This window comes from Lactuca sativa, chromosome 1 (genome assembly GCF_002870075.4).
Source record: "Lactuca sativa cultivar Salinas chromosome 1, Lsat_Salinas_v11, whole genome shotgun sequence".
Classification (NCBI taxonomy): domain Eukaryota; kingdom Viridiplantae; phylum Streptophyta; class Magnoliopsida; order Asterales; family Asteraceae; genus Lactuca; species Lactuca sativa.
This window is the reverse complement of record NC_056623.2, coordinates 192,808,404-192,821,772: the sequence shown is the minus strand read 5'-3', so window position 1 is coordinate 192,821,772 and position 13,369 is coordinate 192,808,404.

The following is a 13,369-nucleotide window of genomic DNA, read 5'->3' as shown; positions in this document are numbered from 1 at the left end:
ATGGCCTTGCATTACCAGGAAAAAGAATATATCCTCGATAAACCGTTGAATGCGATTGATGAATCAAAAGCTACTCCCGAAGAAATAGTTGAGTATGGGGTTCACTATAAGGATGCTACTAAATTGTCCTGTATTATGGTAGCCACTATGACTCCTGAGCTACAGTGGTTCTACAAGGACTACCGCCCCTACGAGATGTGCAAGGACTTGATGGAAAAGTATCATCAAAGAGCACGTCAAGAAAGGTACGAGATAGTCACCTTATTCATCACCACCAAAATGGGGGATGGAGAGTTCATCACGAGCCCCTTGCAAAAAATGCAAAGATATGTGGATCGTCTCTTGAGGTTGAATGTGATCTTCGACGAAGAGTTGTCTATTGAGATACTCTTACACTCTTTACCTCCTTACTATGATCAGTTCAAGATGACTTATCACATGAGCAATGAGGAAGTCACATTAAGCAAGCTACAGTTCCAGCTAAGAACTGCTGACAATGGATTGAAGGGGAAAAGTGTTGAATCCACTCCCACTCCTGTTGTTGCTTCTGTCCTAGAAATTGTAAATGGTAAAGGGAAGAAGAGGAAAGTTCCCTCGAAGAGCTAGAAGGAAAGTCCCATGATGGATCTTCTTCAAGTGGATTCAAATCAAAACCTGGTTCTGCCACTCCCTCCTCCGATCCTGAAGAAGCAACGTGCTTCTACTACCATGATAAGAGGCATTGGAAGAGAGGCTGCCCGATGTACTTGCAGGACATCAAGGATGGGAAGATAAAGCCCTCCTTTGCAGGTATTTATACTATTCTATGTAATAACTCATCACATGCTAGTTCTTGGGTCCTTGATACAAGATGTGGTTTTCATATTTGTTCTGATTTGCAGGGGCTAAAAAGAAGTAGGGATGTAGAGCATGGGAAAATGAACTTGATTATGGGCAATAGGAAGTCGTCTCCTGTTACCAAGATCGGAGTTTACTCTTTAGTGCTTAATAGCGGGTTAGGGTTAGATTTGAATGAATATTGCTACTCATCAGAGATGACGAGGAATACTATTTCTTTTCATGGTTTGTACAGACATGGCTTTATATTTTCGTTTAATAATGACACTGGTTCTATAAATGCTTATTATAATGGTTTATTTTATTTTGAAGCATTGCCTTGTAATGGTGTATATGAAACTGTGATGGTTGTTGATAACTTAGGAAATAATGTGTTGCATATCGATTCGTCTAATGGTATAGATAAGGCATGCTTGTGGCATTGTCGTCTTGGACATGTCAACAAGAAGTGCATAGCCCAACTCCAAAAGGATAGAGTCTTGGAGTCATTTGACCTAAAATCAGATGAAACGTGCGAATGTTGTTTACTTAGAAAGATGACTAAATCACCTTTCACTGGTACTTGTGAAAGAGGTGATGTATTATTGGATCTCATACACACATATGTGTGGGGGCCCTTCAGATCCACCACAAGGGATGCTAATCGCTTCCATGTGACTTTTATCGAAGATTATAGAAAATATGGATATATCTACTTAATCAAGCACATGTCGGAAACCTTTGAAAAGTTCAAAGAGTTTAAGCAAGAAGTGGAGAATCAATTGGGTAAGATAAATATGCTTAGATCCGATAGGGGTGGTGAGTATCTTAGTATCGAGTTCCATGACTATCTTAAGGAATGTGGAATTGTTTCACAATTGACGCCACCTAGGACACCAAAGCTTAATGGTGTGGCTGAGAGGCGCAATCGAACATTGTTAGACATGGTTCATTCCATAATCAGTCGAGCTTCGCTACCAATCTCATTCTGGGGGTATGCCTTAGATACTCCCCCCCTCTCATATCCTTAATCTAGTCCCAACTAAGAAGGTTGCCAAAACACCTCATGAGATGTGGACAGGAAAGGTTCCCTCGTTGGCACATATCAAGGTTTGGGCTTGTGAAGCTTTCGTAAGACGAGAGACTCACGATAAGCTTGAACCTTGTAGTGAGCGGTGTATTTGTTGGATTAGTGTCTAAGTCCATAACTATAATTGGTATGTACTTGACCCGATTGGCATGGTCCATTTGGGTTGCATGGCATCGGAACAATTTGGATAGACTTTTGTGAGAAAAGGATAATTATGATTTGTTAATATATTATAACTTCTAATATATTAATATGAAATCATATTATTTAATTAGTATTGATCAAGAATTAATTTGGAATTATTTTAGTGATCAAAAGGAGACTAATTAAATATATGGGGATTGATTGTGTAAATCATTTATTCTTATATATGTGGGCTTATGATCCATAGTTCTTCATGTTGGGCTGAACCCATGGAGTAACCCATGGATACTCCATGGAGGTTTTAACCCATGGAGCATGAAGAATATGGAAAGACATGAGTTACATCGTGTAACCCTAATAGCCACCATATATAAGGACCCCATAGCTCAAGAAATTGGCACTAGTGTGTGTACGCATGAGAGCTAGCCGATTTGAGCATATGAACCTTTTCTCTCAATTTATTCCAAGTTGTTGGTGATGTTGTGTGAACCATTTGAGGTGTCACACTTGAGGCACTAGGCTCTTAAGCTCCATGGAATCAAGCTACAAAAAAAAGGTATGTCTTCCAACTTGTTTATATTACCCAAGTATCAACGATTGTATGCTAGTTAGGGTAATACCTTGGAAAGTTCAAGTTTGCATGTAAAATAGAGAAAAAATAGATCCAAGGTATTTAGGGTTGTATATACACCTTAGGAGTGTTAAAATGCTCAAAACCCTTCAGTGGTATCAGAGCCAAGGCTTGTTTTCTTTTATATATGATGCAACTTGCTGAAATAGATTAAAAATCAAAAGATTTGGCTTTCTGGGCACTGGACTCGCCGAGTCCACTGATGGACTCGCCGATTCCATGAAGAAAATCATCCTACTCGTCAAGTATGTTCATACACTCGACGAGTAGGAGCCCCAGATAACATATTTTCGAGTTTTTTAGCTGGAATTGGACTAGGAACATTACCCTAAGCAGTTTTTTGAACTTGTAAACTTGTTTTTGATGTGGTAATGTTCATGCTAATCCAATTTCATAGATAATTGTCAATAGATTCATGTTTTATATTAGTTTAATGGTTAGGCTAATTACATGAAAAGTGTTTGATTTGAATTATCTTGTTCTTATAAGTTGATTTAGATTAATAGAAAAGTTTTGTGATAATATGTTTTTAATCCAAATTAATCTAAAAGTTGTTCATAATTTGTGTTTTTGTAACTTGTCCTCAAGTTATATGAAAAGTCATATTTATGATTATTAAAACTCATAAGATTTCCATAAGTTACGAAAAATGGAGAGTCTCATTTTTTAAATGTTTGAAAGTCTTCCATAACTTGTCCTCAAGTTATGGAACCTGAAGAGTTTTTCATTAAAACTACTTTAAACACATAAGTTATGGAATTGAAAAGTTTTTGAATAGTTCAAAACTTGCCCTCAAGTTTTGAAATTTGTAAAGTTTCCCCTCATGAATACTTTAATTCCAAGTTAAGCCCTTAGAATTTTAAAAGTTATAATTCAACCCTTATACTTTATAGTATTATAAGTTAATAATATATATATATATATATATATGTGTGTGTGTGTGTGTGTGTGTATGTGTGTTTGTGTATAAGAGCAAGTCAGTCTTACCGTTAGTAGGCTTCATTCACGAAGCCGGTCTATAAGGGGGTATAAGGTTACTGCCTATAAAATGACAGTTTAATGGGTGTCCACTCTCACCCACCGCTTCCTTGACTGGTGGAGGGTTGTTAGCCGAACGGGTAGGACAAGGACTAGAATTCTCCCTTCATTAAAAGTATTAATGATAAATACTAAGTAACTAAACTATTATGAATTCCCAATCTTAGTTACTTAGAAAAATGTGAATTTAGTGCTAACCCATGAAATTACACTTTGCACTTTACTTAAGTCGGTTAGTGGAGCACGTGTGGTTAACTGACACACTAGCTTGATTTAACAAGGTAGGTAAAGGGTACCAAGTATATTTACATGGTTATTCACACCTTGTTTTGTGATCCTCGGCATCCCAGGCACAAAACTTGAGAGCGCACAATCGAGATTGAAACATTTATTGAAAAGTTCAATGAATCTCAAAAGATCTAGGAGTTTCAAATCCAATTAAATCCTAATAAATTATTTTGTTTTTTCATGGTGGAAATTGGTGAATCGTCATTCGCCTACCTTCAAATATTATATAGCTTGGATTACGGCATCCCTCTTCCAAGTTATAAAATATTGTGTTGGGTCCTAGCCTTAATATTTCATATTGGGTGTTATATTAAGGACTTTAAATCAACTATCTTGAATATCTCCCAAAAGATATCTGGTTCAGACAATTATGATCTTCCCAAAAATCTTGGAACAAGGTTTCCTAATGAAGATGATGTCCCAGAAATCATTCTTCTCTTCCTCCACCTCCTCCATTTATTCTCTCTAACCCACAAGTTCAAGGTCACTCAAGCCCTCTTGGCAAGCAAGGTCTATGTGTGCTCACATCTTGGAGATGAAGTCACATAGTGACAAGCCGAGAGAGTTGGGTGTCAAAGTCTTGAGAAATTTGGTTGTTCAATCACTTTCTAAGTCACATAGTGAGTTTCTTTGGGACTACTATGTAAAAGACTATGACATGACCCTTTATGATCTTATCTATTTGCTTGGTGCTGCTGAATCAGCAATGATCTGGAGCACTGGTAAAGCAAATTTGATTAGAAGATCAACTTCCCAAACTATCATGGACATTGACAATGGTAACATTGGATATCTACAAAAGCCTTCTCTTCCCAATGGAAAGGGATCGGCCGTAGTCAACTCGGTTGACCAAATGGTAAAGAGAAAGGCAATTCTGAGATAGTCCAGCGTACCATTCCCAAAGGGTCCATATGGTTCTATTGCCAAAGGAAGGGGCATTGGTTGCGAAGCTGCTCTAACTACCTGAAAGATCTGAGAGAAGGTCTAGTTAAAAAGTTTGACTCTGCTTCAGGTAAGTCCACTATCTAACTCAATTAAGTTCTTATTTGGAGATTCTTAATACATTTTGATGTGTGGCAGGATCAAGCAAAGGGAAGGAAACTTAAAGAAGAGTATGTTGAATCTAATCGCGAAGATAGATTTCAATCGCATGGTTTAAAGATCGGATTCTTGAGCTACTACTTAGGAGTTATGATAGATTGCTAGAAAATATGTAATAGCATAGCTTTTCATCTAAAGTTGCATTGTAAGGAAAAAAAATCCGCATTTTATAAATAAATAAAATTTTGTTTTATTTTATTATATCTCCTTGCAATGGCATTTATGAAGAATTTATGTTTGTATGTTTCTAGCAATAATGGAAATATGAATTTGATTATTTCTTTTGTGGTAGTGTCTAAAATTTACCAAACAAGGAAAGATTCTCATCACCCAAGTTTTCAATTGGACCGAAACTTGGAATCATGCAAGTTGTATAGTATGATGAATGAGAACTTTCAACTTTGGAAAATTAAGACTAATTCCTTGTTCACATGTATATGTGAGTCAAGTGAAGGACTAAGGGATCGACTACACATTCTTGTGCACTGGTCAAGTCCACCACAAATATCGATAAGACTATTCGTCATGATTTACTAAAGTTTAGTAAATATGGTTATACTTACAAGTTTAAGTATAATTCTGAAACATTGGAAAAGTTTCGATGTATGGAAGAACGAATGAGAAGAATCAAATTAGGCAGATAGATAAAAGTTTCTCAAATCTGAAAAGATGGGAGAGCACTTTAGTATCATGTTTTGTGATCATCTTAATGATTTAGAAACCATATCAAAATTAGTCCTCTAAGGACATCTTAGTGCATTCTTATGGCTAAGAAGAGAAGTAATGAATTGTTGAAGTGGTTAAATCAAGAAGATGAGTCATACTTCGTTCCAAAAACAAGTCTTAGAGTCATACTCCAAGATTGTAATTTGAGTGACATATTTTGAAGAATGTTTATTAACACTGGTCCAATGTAAGAGTAAAGTGTGCCCTAGTCTTTTACTTTTGAAATTGGTAAGTTGTGATGTTTTTGGATAAAACAAAGACCAGCTAAGACCAATTGTGTGAAGTGTTTGTCTTGATAAAGAATCTACACTATCTCTTGAATATTTGGCAAGTGAGTCTTATATGTCAAGAGGACAGTGGGAGTCTTAAAGATCTTGAAAAAGCTTCAAGATCTAATCAAGAATAAAACATGTAGTTTCTCACTAGCTCACGACTTGAGGTTTATAACCTATCGTGTTGACATTTTTCCTATTTTTGTGCCCATTCCAGTTAAAGTTGGCTTTTCATATGAGTTTTGAGAGTTCTCAATTGGTTGCATAACAACTTAGAAGCAATGGCAAGCCCTTGTGCTGCCAGGTAGCAAGAAGTTAAGACTGCACAAGTTCAATCCATATGAGTTTGGATTTGTCACTAACCTTGTCTTGACATTATGGTATTGACAAATTCACATGGATAGGAACACATACACCATAAAATCTAAGTGTCATAAGGTTTCTCTCCAATTAATGAAAATGATGGTGAGGAAACGCTTTCACTAAGAAGATTTTAAGTAGATAGAAATTGTGATATTTGTATTCTCAAAGTCGTTAGTGGAGCGTGTCTGGTTAACCGGCACACTAACATGGACTTGTGAGGAATGGCAAAGGTCTAAACAATTGAGACTATGATTACGACATCCTTTTTCATAGTTCTAAAACTGTTTAGACACACATGTGTGTTATCTAAGGAAAGGTGTATGATTTTGATAAAGTTTTTATCAAAGCATCTCATATCAAAAGTTTGAACTTTAGTAAGCAAGTCAATAAATTATTGATTTCTAGAAGTCCAGTTAATTTCTGAGTACATCTCAAAGCTAGTGGGAGCATAAGTGTTATGCTGATAATTCTCATGTTAGTGGGAGCATGATAATTATGATAAGTTTTGCAAGTTAGCAATGTTAATTATAGAAAAAAAAAGTTTCAATTGGGAAAAAGTTGTTTTGCTATAATTAAGAGAGAGGAAATTATACCTCATTTCAATTCTAAAAGCTTAGATTGAGGCTTTAATCATCTTTAGTCAAGTGTGTGTATATATATATATATATATATATATATATATATGAATTTCATGTTGGAATGGCTCAACATAAGGAAATTCTATATATGGGTCCATTATTTGCGTTCTAAAATTCGATTATGATTACGGCATCATTTTTCATAATCTGAATTATGAGATCTTGGCAAATAGAAATAAAAATATTATAGCAAAAAGACTGGTCTAGTATCATGACTTTATGTGAGACATCATGAATCGTGTCTCATATGCTTCAGATATAGGATCGATTGCATGTGCTATAATATTCATCTGTTCTAATTTTTTTCAAATGCCTAGAGCCTTAAGAGGGAAAAAGTACTAGAACTGGATATGACTAATTTTATTAAGCAATTTTCAAGGACAATCTAAGGTTTACCAAAGATTGGTTTCTCAGGGACAATTGGAAGTATAGTGTTACTTTTGGAAGGATCATATTGACATATTCTAAAAAGAGGCAACTTTTGTTCAGGAGTGATAGTCAAAATGGGAATATGGAAATGTTCCCATAGGTGGAAATTATTCATTAAATTTGTGTAAGATTAGGAAACTTAATGCAAGAAGGATGTTCAAAGCAATGTATTTTGAATTTGAGACTTTGTTTCCATGGAATGATCTCCATTAGAATACTCTGTAATGTCTATTGACAAGTCTTTGTGGCTTTGTGCATAATCATTACAAGAGGATCAATGCATATAAGTTTAGAATCTAACAGATTTAGGTAAATGGCAGGAATTTGGAATTCTTGCATTTGTAGTAAGGATTTGGGATTATGAAATGAGAATCATTGTAATTATGTTTACTCGATCTATTTCACAAAGTAAAGATCACAGACAAACTTAGTGTACATATTTGGTGTATGACATAACTAATGTTTGGAAAAACATAGTGTGCATACTTGGTGTATGGCATGACTAGTGTTTAGAAAACATAGTGTACATGCTCGGAGCATGGGACATGTATTGTTTTAATTCAAGTATAAAGTTGATAGTTTGAATCAGTATGCAATGAATAATGTGTAATCAATATGGTGATAAATAAAAGGTATTCTATTTATATTCATAAGTTCTAAGACCATATTGGATTCGATTATTCTTGTGTTTCACTTTTCATGTTTTGACTTCCAGAATAACTAGGTCGTTCTTTCTGAATGACTAAGTTATTCAAACCATCCACTGTCGGTCATATCTCAGAAGTAGATACGAATCAAGACTGTCATGAAGCTGGTTTGTAGATGTCCAAGGTAGTGGACATTGCAAGAGTTGATGCAACATTCATGAGTGCTCATAAGTTCTAAGTATTGGATTAAACCCATGCTCATTTGACTCACTTCATGGATTTTATCACGAGTTATCATGAGAAGATAATATCTTATATTCTTCAAACCTAGAGATATGAGTTGTTGCCTATGAGTTGGTTATACATTGATTGTACGAAAACACATTGATAACTCGATGTTATAAAACATGTCTTTGTGTATGATTCAACAAGTAGTAGAACAAGCATATAAGTTGAAGTTTATCCATTCCTTTTACCCTTAAAGGGATAAAAGTGATATATGTGGGCCCCTCGATGATTTGGTGATGACACCCCGAAGTGCTTAGCCAAGCCTGGACTGATTTGATTTGTTCATTTAGTCGGTCGTCATAAATCGGAAATCGAGAAACAACAAATGGACAGAGAGAATGATTATAATCCATGTCTCAGTCCATATGATATCTAGAATGAAGGAATATTTGATCCCTTGTCTAATGGGCGCGTCATTGATTTGTTCAGAGTCCGACAGCAGCTTTTAAGAGCTATGATTGCTAGTCGGGTTTTGAAGTCATACACAATAATTGTTTTTAGACTTATCCAAGTGGGATACTGTTGGATTAGTTTCTAAGTCCATAACTATAATTGGTATGTACTTGACTCGATTGGCATGATCCATTTGGGTTGAATGGCATCAGAACAATTTGGATAGACTTTTGTGAGAAAAGGATAATTATGATTTGTTAATATATTATAAGTTCTAATATATTAATATGAAATCATATTATATAATTAGTATTAATCAAGAATTAATTTGGAATTAATTTTGTGATCAAAAGGAGACTAATTAAATATATGGGGATTGATTGTGATATTGTGTGAAACATTTGAGGTGTCACACTTGAGGCACTAGGCTCTTAAGCTCCATGGAATCAAGCTACAACAAAAAGGTATGTCTTCCAACTTGTTTATATTACCTAAGTATCAATGATTGTATGCTAGTTAGGGTAATACCTTGGAAAGTTCAAGTTTGCATGTAAAATAGAGAAAACATAGATCCAAGTATTTAGGGTTGCATGTACACCTTATGAGTGTTAAAATGCTCAAAACCCTTCAGTATTTTCATTGGTTATCCACAGAAATCTTTTCGATATCTTTTCTACAAACCTAGTGATGACGTGGTCTTTGTAGCAATGAGAGGGGTTTTCCGTGAAAGGGAACTCATAAGCGAAGAGGAAAGTGGGAGGATAATTGATCTTGAACAGATTCAAGAATCAAGCGGTGAAGGAACCTCTAACACTAGCGCTCAACCTAAGGAAGAGATTCCTGTTGAACCAATTGACGAGTCATTACCTCTTAGACATTCCTATCGAGTTAGAATGGCACCAGAGTTTTATGGTTTTCATATTACTACAGACAGTGATACATTTATCAGTGATAGTACACTGGTAAATTTGGATGAGCCATCTAGCTACAAGGAAGCCATAGCGGGCTCGGAGTCTGCAAAATGGAAAGAGGAAATGGACAGCGAGATCTGGTCCATGTATGACAATCAAGTTTGGAACTTGGTTGAAAATGTACTAGGTTGAAAGACAGTTGGGTGCAAATAGATCTTCAAGAAGAAGACCGATATGGATGGAAAGGGGCATACATTCAAGGCACCGCTGGTTGCAAAGGGCTTTACTCAAACCCCGGTGGTTGACTATGATGAGACCTTCTCACTAGTGGCCAAAATCAAGTATATTAGGGTTATATTAGCTATCGTTGTGCTTCATGATTATGAAATTTGGCAGATGGATGTCAAAACTGCTTTCCTTAATGGGAAGTTAGCTGAAGATGTTTACATGTGTCAGCCAGAGGGTTTTGTGCATGCTAAATACCCCAATAGAGTGTGTAAATGTCACTCCATAAGTTTTGGACATATTTTGGTCCCATGAATGATTTTTAGTCTTGACTGTGGTTATTCTATGCTTAGATCTAGATCTAATGGAGTTCTGCATATATTTTGGTCCCATGAATGATTTCTAGTGAGTAAATGTCACTCCAGAAGTTTAGATTTTCTCATCTTGATGTTTCTGAGGTCCATAGTCTATAAAGTTTGCATCTTGATGGTTGTAGATCAACCATGCATGGGTTAATGCTCATTTGGTGAAACTAGAATGCTAAATCTAGGGTTTAAGTCTCTTTAAGCCATGCGAAGGCATCAAGTTGGTAACTTTGTTGTTTAATACATTCCCCAAGGTCTAGATCTGCAAAATGGACGTTTGTACTTAAAGAATTAAGTGCTTAATGAAGTTTTGGCTAGTAGGGGCATACGTCTGGCATACTCGAGCTGGCATACTCGAGTGTACGCTGAGCGTACGCATCTGAGGCCTTATAAGTCCTTGGTCATGGAGTTGTACCATGGGTGTACCCAGGTAGTGCGCTAAGCGTACTCATCAGGAGGGGTCATTTCGGGCTTTTGATTTTGGGGCACTTTTGGCCTCTAGGTTTTTGGCTCTTGTTAGGCCAAAAGTATTATTGAGTCAGGCCATTATTAGGCCTTGGGCTTTTATGGATTTGGTCCATTTTTTGCTTCGAGTGTTTTAAGCTTTGGGTCACGGTTAATTATGCCAATTAAGGGAAAGGGGTGGTATCAGTTATTTCTTTATCTCAGACATCATGTTGAACATGATATATGGATCGCGATCAATCATATTTGGTGTTCAAATTTTAGTAACGCCTTAGATATCTAACTCACAAAAAATAAGAGGAAAAAATCTCATATTGACTACATATGCCTATCATGTAGTTCATGGTATGCCCAACGATGGCCCTTATAACTGTCTTTTATGGAATAATGTTAAACCATGTCAAATCACAACAATTCCCACACTCAAGTCCCAAATATGCATTTCAGGTCGAAGAATACAAAGATGCTACCTTTTATCAAACATCACTTATGATATGATCTAAAAAGTCATTTTGATGCGAGTCAGGTCCAATATTTTTTTTCTAATTAAATACCCATGAAGTTGGAAACAACTCTTTCTATTTTCATCTCCATGAAAATCAACAAATCTATTCATATTAGTCTTACCTCATAGATGCTCCCACATCTATAAATGACTATGGACATCTTGGAATAACCAAATTTATTCAAGGAATAAACATACTAATATAAAACACAATAATTATTTAATGAAGACTATATTCAATATATCAACTCATTACAATATATATTTCTTGTACCATTCCAATATCTAAATACTAAATTTCAATCAAATACAACCACTTAGGTCAACAAGATCCTATAGCAGCAATGTGACTTTCATGCTTTAGCCAATGAAGGAATATTGTTAAGTAGATTCGACAAACTTGATTCGTATAAACTATGCGAATAAATACAGTTTCGGTTATATATATATATATATATATATATATATATATATATATATATATATACACACACACACACATATATATATATATATATATATATATATATATATATATAGAGAGAGAGAGAGAGAGAGAGAAATTATTGAGAATGTATTAGATGCTTAAATATGACTTAGATATCAGTACTTGCATAATGGGTTTACTTATATTCATAAATGAACTAAATATTAAGCATCTTCATGTGTGGTTCCCCGAACAAAAAAATTTATTCTAACTCTGATGTGTAACTGTAGTTAAAATCTACATGACACTACTATCCATGTAACTTTCTCTTCATTTATATTGAGGAAACACCCGATTGTGATTGAGAATCATCTCAATCTTCTGGTATTTAATTTTTCATGCTCTAGGAATACAATTTTTTGGCCTTCATGTATAATCATGAAATATATGATTAAACCAATTGCAGCAGCATATGGAATACAATCATCTTATCTAATTCAAAACATTTTACTAGGATTTTGAGGGTTGCTCAAAATCATGTCATGTGGTATTGACAAGATAAACTCTCTTGGAGTATTTTATCTTAATCTATTTAAGATCCTTAACAATTAATGCAATTTTACTTAATATTTTAAGTTTCCATGATCTATCTATATAGGTCTTTATTCCAAGAATTCATATGTTGACTACATATAAGACTAGAATGTTATAGAGCTCCTACTAGGTTTATAGAAAACATTAGAGTCATGTTAATTTATCATTAAATTACACTACGTAATTATCTTATAAGCAATAAGAATCTTACTTTGAGATGTTAGCTTAAATCTAAAAAGATTTTCATTCATGTATGTTTTCTCCTTTGAAAACTCACTTACTATTTATATCCGTTTCAACCCCAATGTTGATCCAATAATTTTTTTTGAAAGATCAAACACTAAAATCAAAATTAAAATTTCAATTTTTTTCTTTCCATCCAGTATTCTAAATCAACATTTCTTATTCATAATTGTTCATCTAATCTCTTTTGAGCCCAAAAACCATTTACGATTGTTTTACTATTTATCTGAGCCCATTTCGAATTCAAGTCTATGTTTCTTAGCCCAAATTACATGTCAAATATTGTTCATCTATTCAGTTTGATACTTCTTCATCGTCCGTTCGACATTCGTGATCTATTGTTCTTGTTTTCCAATTCGATACCTGTGTTGGATGATCGCGGCTGAAACACGAATTTGATTCAATTTGATGGCAAGTGTTTTGAATTCGAAATCGACTTCAATTATTGATAGGTGTTCTTGTGTCTGAGTCTATGAAGAGTCGAACGACCTTATTTGGAGTCAAATTTTGTTTGATTGTTATATTTCTGTTCACATAAGGGTCGATTTAATCATTTGAGTTCAAATCGAAATTGACATTATGTTGTATCAAGTCAAATGCTTATGTTTGGAAGTCGAACAAGTTATAGATGGATTGAAATCGAAAGTATTTTGGAGTTGGAGTCGACTTGGAGTTAATGTCGATTTTGACTGGTTTGATTTGGAATTAAGAAGTCGATTTGTTGTCAAAGTTTGATGTGATTTGAAAATCTATTAAAGAAGGTTTCTATA